The sequence below is a fragment of the Lagenorhynchus albirostris genome, chromosome 14 (genome assembly GCF_949774975.1).
Source record: "Lagenorhynchus albirostris chromosome 14, mLagAlb1.1, whole genome shotgun sequence".
In the NCBI taxonomy this organism is placed as follows: Eukaryota; Metazoa; Chordata; class Mammalia; order Artiodactyla; family Delphinidae; genus Lagenorhynchus; species Lagenorhynchus albirostris.
In genome coordinates, this window is record NC_083108.1 from 82,411,460 (window position 1) to 82,431,368 (window position 19,909).

Sequence of the window (19,909 nt, forward strand, 5' to 3'; positions counted from 1 at the left end):
ACACAGTCACTGTTTTACAGCTGCTGCAAGATGCAGTTGGTTATATTGGTCCAGAGAATACATGGGGTTGGTGTGTAAATTTTATGACTTGAGACAAGTGTAGGCAGTCAGAATTTGAGGGGGAGCATCCCGCTGGTGAACCCCATTTGCGGGTCTGACCGAGTTAGGCAGTGGTACCCCCGGGGAGACTGGAGGTCTGGAGACACTATGGGTTGTCACAGCTGGGGAAGGGGCACATCTGGCACCTGGTGGGTAGAGGTCAAGGGTGCTGCAAAACAGCCTATGACGCACAGGAGGGCCCTCACAATGCAGAATGGTCCTGCCCCGTGTCTCAGCACTGGGTCAGAGTCAACCTAATCTGAGGCAGGCCTTTTGTGCCTTCTGACGAGGTTTACTCTGCTCTCCTTGGGTTTCCGGGATTGCTAGTAAACTGTGGGTGACGGAGTGCTCAGGAGGGACAGGTCCCAGCCACGTGCAGCCTCCTTCCTATAACAGAGGGCTCCTGACCTTGGAGAAAAGGCAACCATCAGTGAGAGACTCCCAGGTTGCCTGCTGGAGATGGTTTCTTCTCCACGTCTTCAACTCTTGGTGAGGCAGGTGTGCAGAAAGGCACCGCTTTACCGGCCTCACTGTCCTGGGTCAGGATGTGTGAATCTCCTTTCTTCGGCTCAGAAGAAAGGGGCTGCGGGTAAAATGTGCCTAAGAATATAAATCATTTTCCTCCTGTTATCGGATGGTATGAGATGTTGCTTTTCCTCTGTGAATGCTTAAGTGAACTGAGAAATGGAGAGGGTGAATAAGAGAATTCTGCAACCCCCAAATAGGGACTCCAGATTCACGGCTATAAAGCTGCATATTTCTGCAGACATTAAATGTATATATCGAAGTTGACCCAATATACGCTTTCAGCAGGAGTGCTCTGATCTAAACCATCAGGGAATCTCTAGGAAATGATGATGTGTAAAGGCTTTAACATTTCTTGAACGCAAAGGAATTCCTGTTTTTAAGAGGACCACTAAATACTTGCATAAATCTTAAGACGCTTCTAAAGACTCCTAAGCAATTTATGAAATCATACCAGAACTCTTAATATTTCACATGTACTGACACTTTAAGATTTCCAGGCTGGGAGAAATGAAAGTACAGGCTCCATGGCCACCCAGGAAACCTGTTCATGAAAAAGGGCCATCATTTAAACTTTGTAATTTGCAGAAATATATTGGAGAAGTTAAAGAAATGTGTTGAGCTGCCAATTTAAAAAGTGGTTTTCTGCTTGGAAAAGGTCACTTCCAGAGTAAAAACAATTACTCAGGTTATAAAATCCCAGTTTGGAAATAAGATACAGGTGCAAACTGAAAAGCTATTTATCTTCTTTAAAAAGCTGCAGTACTAAGAACAAGAAAGAAGGTATTCCAGCAGAACATGGAAGACACATGAAGAATTACATTATTAAAATACTCTTGGGGCAAATCCTTTCGTATATTGTTTAGTGACTTTGGGGATGTAAATGAAGGTTCTGTTTCCCTCTGCTGGGGGATATAAAGGATCACAGTTCACTCTTTCACTGAAGAAAACACCTTTCTCTGAGCCCCTCTGAGCAAGGTGCCTCTGAGGTCATCTGGGAGATGGCAACGAATAAAACAGATGCGAACCCGGCCGCCACAGACCTGACAGGGGAGGGACAGACGATCCCACACATATCAGTTCATACCAAGCAGTGGGATTTCTGCCAAAAGGCTACATTAAACTGAACTTCCTAAATTCCTTACCGACCATTGTTTAAGAGTGGGTAACCCTAAACATGAGCATACAACTAAAACGAGTTACATCGTAAGAAACTGGTACCTTCATCATTTGCTTTTTACAAATCTCAGACAATATTACACTGTGTTAGCCTATGAAACGACTTGCATTAGCTGAGTAATGTTTTAAGATGCCATACTTCTCTGAAAAATTTTTAGTATCAACAACTGCATTAGTTAGTGTAAATTATATGTTATTTTCTAAAATCCCTAATTCTCTTTGGGCTGATAGTGAGGTAGTTAATAATTTATATTTACCTAAAGACTTGTAAAGAGATTAAAATTCAAATAGGAAAAAACACACCTTATCACCTCACAATCCCTGTGAGTCATCTGCTAGGTATTTTTGAACACTTATTCTTAAAGCCCAAATTAACAAGGTAAAATCAATCGATATATAATGGGCATCTGATATGTCTGATAACATTTTAAAACCACAATTTAAAATCTCTAAATAATATACTGTCATTGAAATATACTGTTTGGAACCATGTTATGTATGTGTGAATCGAGGTATATTTAAGTAAATCAGTAAAAACTTGTGTATAATTGAGGAGAAAAGACTAGTAGCGCACAGAAAAGAAAATTATTCTCTGGGATGCAAACTGTTGTCAACAAAGAAGGATCTGTATTCGTCTTGCCTCTGTAGGGTACGTCCAAAGGCAAGACATATTGCCCCCAGTGCAACATGTAATGCTGCTTTTCCTTCTTACTCTTTTTCTGACTCTCGTTCTGACTGTGGTCAACAGTGAAAATAGCGAGGGCGCCTCACGTGGGGAGGAACCCACGTTTCTAATGGTCCTCGTGTTACCCTACGTTGGGGCCATTTTAGAAACATTCTCCCTTTGGTGAATAACATGGTGCAGGCTATCTTTGACCAGGCATCCTTTTCAGACTGACCGGTCCCTTCTGGCAGCTCTTATCCATGCTGCACTTGTCCCAGATCAGGTCCTCCATGGTATAAGGTCGTTTGGAGGCTGGCAGGGAGTCCTTGTAACCAGACATTTTGGCATTCCCCAGACAGCACCTTAGTAGCTCCTAAGGATTTAATTTCCTCATCTTGCTCCTGTGCCCATGGCCTTGTACATGCACATGTAAGGGGATGCTAGGGATAATTCGACAGGAGTGGTACGCTCCAGTTTCCCCAGTGTAGTTCAACAGCATTGTATGAGCTACATTATTTGTCAGGCTCACATCAAAGAGAGCAGCTTAGCTATCCCCTTTGGGGGGGTGGCATTTGTAAATATATTCAAATTTGTCTTATTCAAACAGGGCAATGATTTCCATGTGACCATTTAGTAATCTCGCCAGATGTAGAAGATACCTATGTACCAAGGCTGACAAATGACCATCAAAAAGATTCCTGAAATATTTTATTTCTGGATTTGGCACATTAAATGTGTCTTCTTATAATTGGAGTCCACAATTTACAGGTCAGATTGTAAATAAAGCTGTAAGGCCCTACACATCTGCTGTATCATTCAGAATCAGAAGAGGTGGTTAAATGTCAAGACGAAATTGTGAAAAATAGCCTGGCAGGATTATGCAAAAACTGGACGGAAGCAGCCAGACGCTCTACCTATAGATTGCGAACACGAGAGCTTTAACAAACAAAAAACTGGGACCTTCATCTAAAAGACTGAGTAGGCTTATGAGACTTCTAAAGGCAGATTGTTAATGTGCTGGATGAAGCTGTGCTCTATCACTGGGCAGCATTGATAAAGGGTGTCGACGCATTGCATGCACAGGTGCAAGAAGCCGAGTGACGGGGTTCACTTTAGGGTTCAACAGTCTGCGCTGTCATGTCAACCTTCCCGCAGGGATTTATAGTTCTGTGGGCGACTAACACTAACGTACCGAAGACTCACAGCATCTCTGGTAGAGAGACACTGGCCTCAACTGCTTAACAACTTCTAACTTCACTCGGTTTTCCTCTAAGGCTCAGAGATGGATAATCTGCTTCCCACTTGAGTTTCAGACTAGTGATGATAAGCTGCCCAGGAAGGTCCAGTCCCGGTGGCCCCCGAGCCTACGTGGGAAGGTGCTCTACTCCACCCGCAGCCTGCTGGGGGGGGGAGAAGTCAATGCACCTTTCCAGTCAATGATCATCCTAAACTGCTCTGAGTTCCATCCTACAACTGTGGATGAGACACGAGAACACCTCCTAACTGTCTCCAAGAAGGTCTCACTTCTGGCCATATTTGTTCCAACTCAGATTTTTATTTTGTCTTCCCCCCAAAACCCTGCCTTTGCCCTCAAACAATAAAGTTGGGCTTTGCTCATCTCTGAACCAGGTCCTAATACCACAGCCTTACTATATTGAGAACACTGTTTCTGTCAAAGACTGACTCCAGCACTTTCTTGACGGGAACTAATTCCTCACTTGAAACCCATCACACAATGCAGAGGCTGAGAAGGATGACACAGCCTTTCTCTCTGTCATCAAAGACTATGTCCCCGCCTCCCCTGACCCGGTGCAATAGGGCATGTCTGTGAGCAAGTATCTCAGTAGCTGAAAGCTGCTGCTCTGTTCCACCAGGATTTCTTGTCTGGTCACCAGGACGTAACCAAAAGATAAAGATGACTCACTCTCAAAGACAAGGATTGACCCCTCCTTGGAAAGAACAGGCCCTACCTAATAACCTCTGCTATGTACTTATCTATGGGAACAGAAAATTAAAAAACAACAAAGCCTTTCTTCATCTTTCTTGTCAATGTGCAAGACATATCTCTAAAAACTGGATCTGCTCCCAAATGCCACAGCCACTGAGGGAAAAATAATACCAGTGCCCTTTACCTGAGTTGACACTTGTGACAGTTGGAGAGACAGGGGCAAAAAGAAAGCCTCCTTCAATGTCTGGAGTATGGCAGGAACCTAACCTCCTACACTTGATCATCACTAAAAGAATTAGATAGAAACGATTTGAAAAATATGGCGGTCCCTGGATTATTAAGCCACGACAGTGATGGAACTGTACCTTGGGGAGCTAATGTTTTCACACTGACTTTGCACCAAAGATGGCCCTTTAAGAGTATGGTGCCACTCATTTCTAGGTGGAATGTGTAACTTTAAGAAAAACAGTACTGTAATAATACTGGGAATTATAATTGATACGTAACAGCAATGTGTGAGCAATGTCACATAAGAAATGCCTCATAGGGACTTCCCTGGTGGTCCAGTGGGTAAGACTCTGCGCTCCCAATGCAGGAGGCCCGGGTTCAATTCCTGTTTGGGGAACTAGATCCTGTATGCTGCAACTAAGAAGCCTGCATGCCGCAACTAAGACGTCTGCATGCCGCAACTAAGACATCTGCATGCCACAACTAAAGATCTCGCGTGCCAGCAACTAAGACCCAGTGCAGACTAAATAATTAATTAATTAAAAAATTATTTTAAAAAATGCCTCATAAACCCTCTTACCTACATGGTAAATAACAGGGGTCCAGGGTGCATTTAGAAGTAGGGTGGGAAGGAAATCTCAAGAGCAAAGGATAATGGATCCTATACTGTCTAAATGTAACATATTAAGTGTTGTCAAAGAGGCAACAAAGAGAAACATTGTAGCAGCAGAGTATCACATGCCTAGAATTCCATTTATTAAAAGTGTTCTTCTTTTTCCTCTCCTTTATTGTAAGCTTTAAGCATCTCCGGCTTATTCTTTTGTGCTAGCCGATGGAATTTCACTGCTCAATCCTGAGAATCTGGCTAGGAGAAAGATTCTTGAAAAGAGGAGAACCCTTCTTCCCTTACAGCTCCAGAGGAGTAGAGACTTCTTGCTTCAAATAGTTATTTCTGATAAAGTGGTAAACTGGGATAATCACTAAGGTATTCATTTCAGTCTGCTCCCCAGTGTGGAAACTCCCATAAAAACATAAACTCCTGTTTTCTGATTAACAAAGAAGTCTTTTAAGACATCTGTGAGATGCCTTCAGAGAGCATGGTGAGGAGCTGTAAAATGTAACCTTTCACTTCTAAAAAGGCCACTTTCTAACTGGTTGCCTTACTTGATAATTTGCTGTTCTGCTCATAATATTTAAAGCAGCATCTGTGATTTTTTTCCTTGAAAGAATAAATACTTGTAAGATTTCCTTATTTTATTTTTTGGTTTACCAGAAGAACTTGGTATTCTTCTCTTTTCCTTTCGTGCATAAAGTATAAATAAACGATGCACCTCTGGTTCAAACAAAATTTTAAAATCTTTGTCTTATTTAAATTATCACACCCAAATTCAGCTGGTGGATAAGAGCCACAAAAGTATGGGACAAACTCATCTGCTAGAGAACAAAAGAGAGGAACTATTTTTTTAAGGTTTTTAAAAATTAATTACACGTATATATTAATTGAGAACTGTTTTCCCCCCCTCTAACTTCTTCCTAAATTGGAGAGGTCAGAATCTGGTTTAACTCAACTGGCCTCCTTACCATCATGTTCCACTTAAATCCTTGTGCAGACAGCATTTATTGGGTTCTCTGCTGTTTACAGGAAGCTCTGCTCTGCTCCTGGGCCACAGAGTCCTATCCCCACTGATCCACTTAATACATGTATTGTGATTGACAGTCAATAGCCTAATCTTTGTTATAACAGATAGAGCATCATTCTTATTGTTGATAAATTATCATTCCCAGATTTCACTTAGTACAAATGGGACACGTCTTTTTCTTCTTCAAACACAAAACTCCAATCCACCTAATCTGTTCGGTCCACTGAAATGCTGCTTCTCCTCAGCTGTGTTTTACCTGCCAACATGTATTTAAAAACGAGGTAGACAAACTGAAAAAAGTCCAGTGCAACTTACTGTTGGTGGATATGAATGGACTTTTTGCTGTGAAATTTGAGTCATGTTTGACCAATGAAATAAACAGAAACTAAAATGCACAGCAAGCACAAGAATCAGCCCTTAATCAGTATCTTTCAAAAAATAATTTCAGCTAAGAATCTATTCACCTGCACAACATGCTGACTCTCAAAAGAATGACTGACATCATTCCATTTTTAAAAAGAGCTTAAAAAAAAAAGACTCCTCTGCTTGCCTTCATAGAAAAGGGTAATTTTCTTCTTGATTAAATGTTTATTACAGAAAATAAAAGCCAAAAGAAGAAATACAAATCAGCGTAATTAAGAAGAGTCTTTTAAAATAAAACACTGAATGTGAGGGTGCTTTATTACCTGTAAAGCCCCACGCAAATGCAAAGTAGGATTAGAATCACCTCTGATATCAGGGTGGCCTCTACCCCAGTAAAAGTCTTCCTAGGGTTGAAGTAGGTGTCTGGGATGTTGTCATGCCCACAACTGCAGAAGCCAGAGTAAGAAATAAAAAAGAACCACAATGCCCTCCAATCCAGTTGCCACTGGAGTCCCTCAGTGCCCCCCCTCACGAGGCCTCTCCCAGGCCGGTGTAACACCTCCTAGTAGCCATTCCTGCCCAGCGGGGGACCAGCTTATCCGGAAACTCCACAGGGAAAGAGCAGCCCCTTTTGTCACTGGAGGTTCTAATCATAAGCAACTTGTGCTTTTATGTCAAAGTGAAGTCTCTCTTCCTGTAAGTACTACTTGTCTTCTTTGGAACTCGCGGTAATAGAAAATCCCTCTGCTGCATGACAGACCCTGAATACTTGAAGACAATTAGGACACATTCACTTCCCTACCCAACCTTTCTGCAGGTTTAAATGTCAAAGCTGGCGATGTGAAAATTGGTGTCACTAAGCTAGCACCTACCTAAGTAGTCTGGAACGTCAATCTGAGTCAAACATTTATTGCACCCTTGGTGTGTGAAGCATATAAAGGCGCCTAGTTTCTGCCCTTTAAGGATATCCAATCCAGTAGCTACAATTTATCTTAGTTAATAAACATAGCATGCCCACTATATCTTAAGAACTTTTTAGGGCTGACCTTGTTCCAGATAAAAGAAAAAAGGCTCATGTCTTTCCTTGCCAGAAATATAAGAAAATTATAAATATAATATAAAAATAAGTATTTCTTAAAAGCCTCAACACTTAACATCAGTATTGCTGCAAATGCACTCCATCGAGTAATGATGATGTTAAAATGAATTTATGCAACGAATGACAGATGAAAGAGTTAAGCGCCCACATGAGTGATTTTCTGTCGTAAGTAAAAGGATTCATTTTTTTAAAAAAAGAATTAACAATAAAAATATCTAATTTCAAGAAACTTGTTTGACTGTTGTATTTACATGTGCTACAGTAAAAATCTGATACACACAAATTATTGCCTGGTACTTTAGATTTTAAATATACCTAAACTGAATTTAATTTACTGAGTAATTATAACATGATGCAGAGGAACAATAAAAACTATTTTATTTTAAGGTTTTCCAATAGTGTGTATGTATACGTAAACATATGTGTATATACACATAAACATACCATAAGCTTTAAAACCTTCTCCAAAAATATTTCACGTAAGATGAACATTTAGCCTAAAGAAATAAATTCAGAACGTCTTTGGAGGTAAAAGTCACTTTAAATGTTAGCATTCTTTTCCTTATAATTCAACGGCAAGAAAATGCAAGAGAATTCTTGACAGTGCAAAACAAAACAAAACCCATTTAATAAAACAATAACAATGCTCTTTAAATAAACGTCAAACTTAAAAGTATTAAAACGTCAATTCTAGCTTTAACACTCTTACAGGTTGGTTTCTGGAAATGTGTAATATATTACCGTATGACAGCTTGTATTTTGTTATAAGACCGATTACTGCAACCTAAATTTCAGAGCACGATCATACTTCCTCTCAGACCACTTCATTTGCATAATTGGAATAGATCATACGGCTCAATATCAAAGCTTAAAATTAATACAGGTCAGCATGAAAACGTAAGTTAGATAAACTAGACTAACTCGCTGTAGCAGACGGCAGCTCTGTCGCCGAGCCTGGAGCTCTGCTGCATATTTGCATTATGCTCAGTTTCATGAATCACAAGCAAATCGTTATCTAGGGTAAACTAAAGCCCATATCAAAGCTTTAGAAAGGGGCTGTAAAGATAGAGTACTTACGTAAAGGGTTATCAGGACAGGAGACAATGCAACTTATCTGGGAGGGTCTCTAACGTCCACGAGGTGGTAAAACACATTTAAATAGGCGAAGTGGATTCAGACGGCCTCCTCCCCACAGCATCCCAAACAAAGCAGGACCAGGCCCTCGGGCGCTCCTGGTGCACCTGCAATGCGGATCCCTCACCCTACAATCCCACCCCGGGGCTGGCAGAAGCGGCCCCTGGGCTGTCCTCTCCTCCCCCTTCGGATTGGCTTGGGTGCGCGGTGGGGACGGACTGCAGCCTCGACTGGAGCCCTGGCAAGGGCATCCCCCTCCCCATAACGGGCTGGAAGACCCTGCAGGCAGCCGGCGCGGGAGTCGCTGCGCCTCACTTTTGCCCTCCTTTCCACCTCTTGGTTTTTTCCCCCCGAGATGTCTCCGCAAGGGGACACCCTTCCCCAGCCCGTGGGTCGGGAGCACCCCTCTCCCTGCAGTGAGGGCTTTAAAAATTATCTAAATGAGTTTCTGCCGCCACAGATGCCTCCGCCTCCCCACCGGCGCCCGCAGAGCCTCACTGCAGGTACCGCCAGGTGAGCGGGGCTGGACTCGGTCACACCTCGGGCCCCGCCTCACCTGCGGGCGCGGCCGTCGCGGTCCTTCAGGCGGCTCCCCCCCTCGGCGCGGTCCTCCGGGCGGGCGGCAGCGGGGGCCTGCGGTCCATGGGCGGGGCGGCGGGCGGGGCTGGCTCCCGGCTCCGGCCCTGCCCCGGCCCGGCCGCCGACGGAGGTCAGTGGGCACCGCCCGCCGAGCGCATCTCGCCGGCTCCCACCCGAGCGCTCGCCGCGGTGCACGCTGGGAGCGGGGGCCGGGGCGGCGAGGCCTGTCCGCGCTGACCGGGAGGGCGGCAGAGGCGCCGGCGCGGCGGCGGGTCTGTGTCTGCGGGGAGGGGCGGGGGAGGCCGATCGATACTCACTTCCCGGGGAGGGGGCGACGCCCCCCTCCCGCAGCTGTTAGGGGTTGGGGAACGGACCGAGGGGAAGGGAGGGTCTGGCCGGTGGGACGCAGGCGCAAAGCTCAGGTGCGGCCGCACTGCGGTTGCCCGGGGTAACGCGGGCCCGGGTGGGGCGCGGGGGAGGAGGAGCGAGGCGGGCGAGCGGGAGCGCGCGCGCGCTGGGCGGTGGGGGTTGGGGGGTACCCGGGACCAGCCTGGGATTGGGGGGAGGGCACGCGCGGGCGGCCAACGGGGGCGGGGGCAGGGGAGGGGGGAAGGGGAGAGGGCCGGGCGGCGCGCATGCGTGCGGCCCCCGCTCCCCTGGGGCTCGCTGGCCTCGTGCGTGCGCACGCGCGCTGTCCCCCGGAGGCGTCTGGGTGTGCGGAGCGCGCGCGCGCGGCTTGGAGGCGCACCTGTGAGGTGTCCCTTGAGGAGAGGGAGGGTGGGTGCGCGGAGTCCGCGGCCTGGGGCGCTTCAACCCCTCACTTGGAGTGAGTTGTGGGGCGGCCGAGCTGCAGTCTCTTTATTTCTTCTCTGAGTCAAGGCGGGGGTGGGGGGCGGGGGCCGGGGAGTGGGCTCGGGGTCGGAAGAAGGATGAGTGGATTAAAGAAAAGAAAAACAACCCATCAGTTAGCATGGGCCTCGAGCCGGGGCGGGTGCCCGGGCATCGGTGGGAAAGGTCAGAGCAGCTACCGCGCAGCTGGGCGGCCTGGCGGCCACCGGGCCGGCCCCGGGGAGGGCAGCCTGGCCTCTGGCCTCGGCGAGCCGGCGTGGGCCCGCAGTGCTGCGGAGCGGGGGTTACAGATGGCGGCAGGGTGCGCGGCGGCGGAGGTGCAGCGGCAGGGGCGAGGCCGGGCGGAGGCCCCGCGGGAGCCGGACTCCCGAGCCGGGCTCCATTGTTGTTGGAGCTGAGGGAAGGGGGAGCAAAACAGCTTTAGAAACCCGTGAAGCCGCGCCTTGGAGCCTTTCCAGGCGGGTCCGCGGAGAGGCGGTAATGGCCGCGCCGTGGGATCAGGGAGCCAGGCTGTGTCGTGGAGAAGCTTGGCTGCATGATGTGATGTTGTGTTTTTTTTTTAGAGCGCTTCGCGTCCCAGCAGAGCCAGCCGAGCATCCTACTCAGGTGATGAGGAACCCTCCCGGCACCCAGCGCACATCGCTGCTGCCGCTGGACGCCTCCATTGTTTGACCATAACAAGGGCCGGATTCTCAACCCAGGTAAACTGGATGGCAGCGCCGTCGAGCTCCCTCTCACCTCCCACATCCAAAGGAACCTCCTCTCCTCTTTCAGGACTTTACTCCAGTTTTCTCCCTGTGCCCTGCTTCTGATTAACTCAACATATCCACCTCCCAGACATTTCCCCATCTGGCTTAATCTTCCCGCATCTCTCTGCCAAGTCACCTCTCATTTCCCTCAAAACTCAGCTCCTTTGTGAAACCTTCCTTGCCGAACTCTAACAACTAAATCTCTCTAGGAGGAGCCTGTTCCGGACTTTTCTAGTTGATAGTTGATTGGTTGTCTTATTGCAACAAAGGAGACTAGATGTTTTTTTAAAATTCTGAGCTATTGTTTTTTTTTTTAAAGGAACGTTTTGTGATAGTTTATTGTTTTAAAAGGATCGAACTGTTTTTGTTTCTATATTTTGTCCTTTTTTGGGGGGGCCCTACTTCCTTGGTAGATGCACAGCTTTTTAGAACAGAAAAATGACCTTCGTGTTCAACCCACAGGTTAATTTAAATTTTAAAAATTAGTTTTAAATTAGCAAAGTAAAGCATTTTCTTTGTAAAAATTAAAACATTACAGAGATGGGCTAAAGTCTTTGACTACAAATCTCTGTCCCTAGAGATAACAGCTATTATGTTTGGTGTGTATCCTTCTAGATCTTTAAAAATGTTTTTACGATCTAAACAATGTGTGTACTTGTATTATCTTTGACTGTTTTAACAAGTACAAGTGTACTCTAGCTTTCAGTTTTAGCATGTGATGCATTCACTCATTTTGCAGAACTGCTGCATCATGTTCCATAGTTTGAGTGCACCATAGTTTATTTAGCCATTTCCTGGATTGATGGCAATGGATGTTTTAACTTGATACTTAAACAGCTTCTTTGGTTGTCGTTCTCTAGTGAAATGACATTTTAGTGAAGGGAGCACAAATCTACACTAATTACAGAGCCTAAGCTTTTATGATGGAAGTTCTCTTTGGTTCAGAAATTTACATGTAGGAGCCTCCACCCCTCCCCCCCGTTGTAATTGTGACTCTACTACTTTCAAGTCCTGTGACCTTGGGGAGGACATTCAATTACTCTAAGCCTCAGTTTTCTTTTCTACAAATGATGTTAATACCTGCTCTGTCCCACCAAGTTCAGTCATATGATGTATGTGAAAGTCTTTGTAGAGTGTAAAGTGGTATATAATGTTGATTTAATTGGCCTTTGTGATCTGAAGCAATTTTTAATTTACAATATAATTTATATTTTCTTTTTTGACCAGATATGTATATTACAGAATACTACAGATAGCCAACTTTGAATGCTGTTTAATTTCTGATTTTGCTATATTTTTACCAAGTACTGTTAATACATTAGACTTCTGAAAGAGTATTTTACAAAGCACTTTTCATAGTGCTTTACATACCTTAAAAATAAGGCATAAAAATTAGTTGCCTGAGAATAAAGTATCAGCAACTTGAACACTACATAAAACTCTCATAATATGTAAACAGAACTTACTTCCTAGTGATGTAAATTTGTGTATGTGTTTTTCTGAAGCAGCAGCAGATTCAGGTTAGTTTTTATGTCCTTTGAGTAAAATGGATTCTTATGGAGTTTGCAGGCAGTATCAGAGTTTTAACGGTAAATATTTATTGAATAATGTGATGGGTATCGTTTAAGATGTAAGAGATACCATTAGGGGCTTTGTAGGTGTTTTTCTTTCATTCATATATGCACGAATGTTTGTAGTGTGGTCAGCAAAATCAACTTGACCCTGTTCTCTTGTAATTGATCTATGGGGGGAGAGGAGATCAGAAATTAAACACAATCGCGCAGCTGCATGTAGAATCATAAACTGGTATCTGGTATCTGCTATGAAAGTGAAGTAGCATTGGCTATGAGAGAGTATAAAAAGGGGACCAAATTTTAGATTGCAGAAAGAGGGCCCAGGAAAGACTTTTTTGCAAAAATAAGGTTTGAGCTGAGATCTGAAGGGTGAGTAGGCGTCAGTGTAGAATGAGATGGGGGATAATTTTCCAGGCAGGGGAACAGCCTGTAGGAAGGCCCAGAAGGGGGGAGGCTTTGCCCATTCCGGGAACTGAAAGAATGACGTGTGGATAGATTATGGTGGGTGAGGGGCAAGTGTGGCTAGGCAGGGGCCAGATTGTGTAGGGTCTTGTAGGGCAGGTTAAGGATGTTTTATTTCACCCTGAGTGAAATGGGTTCGGTTTTAAGTAGGGGAGTGACATAATCAGATTTGCATGTTTAAACAACCACTCCAGCAGCTGCGTGCAGAATGTAGGGGTGGAGAGTAAGAGTGGGGGAGACCAGGTAGGCCATTTCAGAGGCCTTTCTAGAAGAGAAGTGGTCTTTCCCGTCCAGTTCACGTTGACTTTAAACTACCAGCTAAACTAAGATCAAGATAGGTATTTGATTTTAAAAATAAATAATTGATTTTAAAAATAAATAATTCTTTATTTCTAAAACGTAGGCATAAAAATGCACTTTTTTAATGCGAAAGGCACACATATGTTAAACTAATTATTCATACTATGCTTAACAGAAAAGTATCAGAGTCAAATTAAAATTTGGGGTATTTAACATGTTTTTGGTAAGTTTTGTCAAAGCAGGAATACATGAAATAAGACTGAGGCAAGGCTCTAAAATGAAAAGAAGGGAAACATTTGTAGATGCTGTTGGCTTAAAAAAATGAGAATAACAGAAAAAACAGACAAAAAAATCGAGAAAGTGACTGGGCGCACAATGTGTATATAAAAGTCATAGCTTTCTGAATACTAAAAATAACCTGGCAGAAACTAAATGGAAAAACAACCAAAACAGCAGGCTCTGATCACAATGCAACAAAAAACAAGAAACAGGTAAGCACAGCCTCACCGAGACAAGTGCGGTCTGCCTGGAGGAGACCAGAAAACATCCTGAAAGATAAGACAATGTCTTAAACAGAAGGACAGGCCGTATTCCTGGATGTGATGTTTAAACGTTATAGAGATGCCCTTTTTTGGGTGAACTGGACAGAATAGTGAGTAATGAGGTGGGACAAACCCTATCTGATTGTTTAAACATATTGTAGAATCATGTTTGTTCTGTACAGGTCGCTGGAACCTATTCAGCACCCCAGAGATAAACTGTATATGGGAATGTAATAAATGACAAACCATCGTGAATGCCCTTCAAATCAGGAGGAAAATATGGAAGTAAATATTAAACATCTGGAAAAAAGAGTTGTGCACGCTGAGGTGGACAGAGCACAGGCTTTGCAGTCACACAGACTTGAACTGGATTATTTTAAGTGAGGAAAGTAATACCCACCGTGCAGCTTTTGTGAGAGAGAGATACAGGTCTTCGCACCTATGGGGCACTCAAATCTGTTGCTAGTTAAAATCAATGTATTAGATTGTGTACACATTTAAAACTTCTTTAAGAAGAAAGAGAAAACAAAACCCTAGGATCAAAAACTAAACCACAAAGTAGGAAAATATTTATGACAAATATAAGTGAAGAGTTAATATCTTCAACATGCAAAGGACTCACACAAATCAATGAGGAAAATCATGAAAATCCACACGTGGTTGCAGGATGTGGATAGTTCACTGGATAGAAGTATAATTTGTTCAACATTTGGAAAGATGTGTGATCTCACTCATAATCAAATAATTGGTAATTACTCCTATAGAAAAGTAAAAGTCTCTTCTCAGTAGCAACAAAACCAGAACACATTTAAGAGTAAAACACAAATGTACAAGAGTTTTATGAAAAAAGTAAAAACCTTTACCTGAAGAATTTAAAAGCTAACCTAAATAAATGGGCAGACATTACATGTTTCTGGAAGGGACGGCATCTTTGTAAAGATTGCAATACTCTACAAATTAAACTGTAACTTCAGTGTTATTCCAGTTGAAATCCCAGTGAGACTTATTTCTGGACACTTGATAAATTGCTTCTAAAATTTGTCCAGAGGACTAAATGTGCTAGAGTGGCCAAGAAATTTTTCAAGCGGAAAAATAGTGATGAACGATTTGCTATGCCAGATATCAAAACATACTGTAATGGTACAGTAATGTAAATGGTGAGCACAAGAATAGACAAGCTGGTACATGGACAAGTAGAATCCAGTAACAGACCCATATATATATATATAGGAATTTATTATATAATAAAGTTGGTATTTTGAAACAGTTGGGCAATGGTTGTTTGATGCATTGTATAGGGAAAAATGACTATTTGGAAAGAAAGATTCTACTTCCCCATATTCAAAAATGACTTTTATTTGAATTAAAGAACTAACTCAAAGACAAAAACACCTATAAAAGTACTAGAAGAAAATATAAGAATTTATTATGTTGGAGGATGTATTATGTTGGGAAAAATGTTTTTGGGGTAGACCATTTAGGTAAGACCAAGGCCCCAAATCGTAAAAGGATGATAAGTTGGAACATCATCAAAGCTGATATTTCTGAGTGACAAAAAAACATCACAAGGTGACAGACTGGGGAAAAAGTTTTGGTAACATGTATAAACAAAGGATAATAGAATTGACACAATTAAGAAATGAATGGAGAATATGAATAGTTCTGAGAGAAATGAAAATATCAAAGCAATGACAGGAAATTCAACCTCACTTGTGATTAGGGGAATGGAAATTAAAACAGTGAGGTTTTTTTTTGCGGGGGGTGGCTCTCAGGCTAAAATTTAAAAGCTGCCCAAGGATGTAGAGAAAAAGGTACCTCGTATATTCTTGGGAACATAAAATTGGTTCGACCTTTCCAGATGACAGTTTGCCCAAACCTGTCAAAATTTTAAAAACACCCATATGCTTTCATGTAGCAGATACACTTCAAGGAATTGATGATATTCTAATAAGAAGATACAAGTTAGTTTGAATGAAGTCTGTCGCAGCATCACTTAGAATGAGGAAAAACTGAAGATGAACACAAAAAATTTGGTACCTGTACACTATGGAATGTTACGTAGCTTTTTAAAAGAGAGGTAGATTTGTATGTATTGACATAGCTTGGATAGATGTCTAGAATATATTTTTGAGCAGGTTTAATTCCGTTTCTTTGTAAGATACAAAACAAAATAGTGTGTGTGGTTGTGTGTGTGTGTGTTCTGAATAAAAATAGAGACAGAGCTAGAAAGATATGTGACGACTACTGAGGGGAAGAGAATAGGGGAGACTGAATTTTTATTTCTGGGACTGATTTTATATTTATTTCACAATGTTTTGGATTGTTGAAGTTTTTTTTTCCTTTTTACAATGAGATTTACTTGTAATGAAGATTTTACAATTTCTCACTTAATAAAGGCCTAAATTTAGACTAAAAAATTTTAAGACCTAGGACTTGCGAGGATGTAGCAAAAATGTCACACTCGTATGTTACATTAGACATATGTATCAAGAGCCTTAAAAGTAATCATATTCCTTGATGTAGCAACCACTTAGGAGCCATCAAAGGAATATTTTTATTTTTATTTATTTATTTATTTAGCGGTATGTGGGCCTCTCACTGTTGTGGCCTCTCCCATTGAGGAGCACAGGCTCCGGACACACAGGCTCAGTGGCCACGGCCCATGGGCCCAGCCGCTCCGCAGCACGTGGGATCCTCCCGGACCGGGGCATGAACCTGCGTCCACTGCATCGGCAGGCGGACTCTCAACCACTGCGCCACCAGGGAAGCCCAGAGGAATATTTTTAAATACAGAGAGGCTTTGCATACAAAAGATATGTATTGTGGAATTATTTTTAAGGGTGCATTTCCTATAACTTTAAGGGTTAAGTTATGGTACATCCACTGGATAATATATTACTGGCCGTTAAAATATTTAGGAAGAAAATGTATTAAAGTGCTTATGACAATGTTGAAGGAAAATCAGGATGCAAAATTGCATACGTGATATGATTAAAACCCTTAGTTAAACAGAAGTCCCAACAACCCTCCACAAAAACCTATGATGGAAAAATGTCTAGAAGAAATTAAATGAAAATCTTAAAAGTTGTGGATTTTGGGTAGTAGGATGTAGGATGATTTAAAATTTTTTGCTTTTTTTATTTTTCAGGATTATGTTATTACATCTATAATTTGTTATTTCATTTATTTTGGAACGTTTACTTTAAAAAAGTACATCATATGTAGAACATGTGTTAGCTGCATGGTTAATAGATACATGCCCTTTAAAAAAATAGATCTGTCTTATATATTAAAGTGTCCTCTAAAATGTTCTCTAAAAACTAATATCTAAACATTTTTTGAGTGATACATTTGGAGTAAGTTTGAATGAATTTTGTCTCTTCCAACTTTTGGAGGAAAATTGCTTCTTAGCAATATGCAGAATAAAAATAGTTCTCGTTTCTTGTAACTGTAGAATAAATGCAGAAACTTAAAACATGGGCCATGGAATTTCCTAGTTTGACTCTTGTTAACTCTTCGTGTTCCTAACACACAGATCCAGTCCCAGAGCAAGTTGCATTTAACTGAGTCAGGATGAGTAGCACTTAGCCAGCTGGACCAAGGGCAGAAGCACTGAGAGCCTGATTATTATGCAGGGCCTGCAAGTGACTCGGCAGAGTGGAGCTCAGGGTGCCTCGGGGTATGCAGTGTAGGTGAGGCTGAAGGGGTTATTCTAAAGGCATGTGCATTTGTTCCCTTGCCAGGGGTTAACTGTGGACCTGCAGTAGGTTCTGTGGACGTGGAGTGGCATGTGGCTTAGTGGAGGACAAAGCCGAGGAAGTGTGATAGTGGAGATAGCGTTGCGGACATGGAAGGGCTCTGGGGGCACATAAGAAGGTACCCTACATGACCCAGATTTGAGGGTAGGGGTGCCAGTCAGGGGAGGCTTTCTAGAGAAGGTGAGCCCCGAAGGTAAATGGCGGGAACAGCAAGTGTGAGGGCCCAGAGTTCAAAGGAGCGTTGGGGGGCGGGGCGGGGAGTGGTTGAGGGCCTAGGAGCAGACAGAACCTGGCGAGTCTGAAGAAGTTTGCTTTGGCTGGAGCTAGAATCGGAGTGGGCAGCTGTGAGAGATGAACCAGGAGAGGTAAATAGTAGCTAACGCTGATCAGAGTTGGAAGGCCTGGGACTTCCGTGGCGGTCCAGTGGTTTAAGACTCTGCACTCCCAGTGCAGGGGGCACGGTGTTCGATCCCTGATTGGGGAACTAAGATGCCGCATGCTGCATGGCCAAAAACAAAGAAACAAACAAACAAAATATATACCATATGAATAAATTTGGAAATTACACTGAGAATTAATGGAACCCACTGAAAAACTGTAAGCGGGGTAATCAACAATCCATTTTGCATTTTAGGAAGATTGCCTTACAGTGGATAATGGGTTAGAGGAAGGCAAGCCTGGAGGCTTTGCAGTGTTCCAGGGGAAGATGGTGGCCTGAATGACAGCTGAATGTCGGTGAGGTGGGTGGATAAATTCAGGAGGAATTGAGGAGATAGAGTGACAGAACTTCGTGAGTGGGAGGAGGGTTGATGGTAACCAGGTTTCTGACTTGCAATTGAGAGACTAGTGGACCCATCTACTATAGTTGAGAACAGAGTTGGCTTTGGTGAAGAGGTGACAGATTGAGTTTTGGATGTGCTGAGTGTATGGGGCTTGTAGGACATGTAGGATCTTCCTGAGAGAATTTGCAAAGAATGATTTTATGATGCAGATACATGCTTTGTTATATGAATGACTGAGTGCTGTGCATAAATCCATTATTAAAAATCAGTGTTTCTGTGTGGTAAATTTTTCTTGGAATATGATTACACATCTATGTATTGTTTAAGATTGGAGTATCTGTCTAGCTTAGACCGGACTGTTGATGTCTTTTATATGGAGTTAAGACTTCATGACCCTGACTTTGGGTAATACTGTGGTTGCCTTTTGGGCTAGACTCTGACTCTTTGAGCAGGTGGTTGTCCTAAAGTCAGTCCTCCTGTTGTCAGTACTGCTGAATAATTGGAGCGATTTCTATTGATGTTTCCAAACTGGTCGTTCCACACGGAGGTGGGCCAGGACGTAGGCAGAGGGGTGCCCTAGGTCTGATCCATCCGCAGGTGCCTACCTGGCCATTAGAAGTTGTCCTGGTCTATTTGGGCTGCCATGACAAAATACCGTAGACTGGGTGGCTACAACAACAAGTATTTATTTTTCTCAGTTCTGGAGGCTGGGAGGTCCAAGATCAAGGTGCCAGTAAATTGAGTGTCTGATGAGGTCCTGCTTCCTGGTTCATAGATGCCGTCTTCTCGCTGTGTCCTCACGTGGCAGAGGGGCGAGGGAGTTCTCTGGGGTCTCTTTTATAAGGACACTCATCCCATTGTGAGGGCTCCACCCACATGACCTGATCACCTCCTAAAGGCCCCACCTCCTAACACCATCACACTGGAGTTAGGGGACACAAACATTCAGGCTGTGGCAGAAGTATGGATAGAGGTTGGAGAATCATTCACAGTGTCCTCACCACACAGCTGGCATGGAAACCGTGGATGGGTGAGATTGTGTAGACCAGAATGAGGAGGAGCCCAGAGCAGAGCTGGGGCATATGACCCATCAAGGAAGAGGTAGGGGAGACCTTGAAATTCTCAAAAGAATTCATCAGAGAGGAGGAGGATGTCTTAGAGAACATTTGGTTAAAAGAAAATGCATTTGAAATGGCTTAAGTGAAGGGGGATTTCTGAGGAGGCCACCATGGCATCCAGGGCTGTTTCTTGGCTGAGACCCAGTGGTGGCTGGAACGTCAACAGGAATCAGTGCAGCTGCTCTCTCTGCCTTTGTCCCTCCTGAGTCACTGTCCCTGCCAGGTCACTTTATAGACCCAGACTTTCCACGTCCCAAGTCTAAACTCTCAGGGAAGAGCATCTGATTGGTTCAGCCCAGCTGATTGGGTTCACTGTT

The 19,909-nt window shown here is 43.5% G+C and overlaps 1 protein-coding gene and 1 long non-coding RNA gene across 5 annotated transcripts in view; one reads left to right on the plus strand and one right to left on the minus strand.

Annotated features, from left to right (window-relative positions):
- The window catches only part of CCDC92 (coiled-coil domain containing 92), a 30,096-nt gene extending 20,110 nt beyond the window's left edge, over window positions 1–9,986 (minus strand). The window contains exon 1 of the mRNA XM_060121497.1: window positions 9,436–9,986. The gene's annotated coding sequence lies outside the window, so the exon portion shown is untranslated. The remainder of the gene's footprint in view (window positions 1–9,435) is intronic.
- Window positions 9,987–10,161: 175 nt separating this feature from the next.
- Window positions 10,162–19,909, plus strand: part of LOC132504281 (uncharacterized) — a 38,443-nt gene continuing 28,695 nt past the window's right edge. For all 4 annotated transcript variants that reach the window (XR_009534819.1, XR_009534816.1, XR_009534818.1 and 1 more), the window contains exons 1-2: window positions 10,162–10,284; window positions 10,871–11,008. This is a non-coding gene — a long non-coding RNA (uncharacterized LOC132504281). The remainder of the gene's footprint in view (window positions 10,285–10,870; window positions 11,009–19,909) is intronic.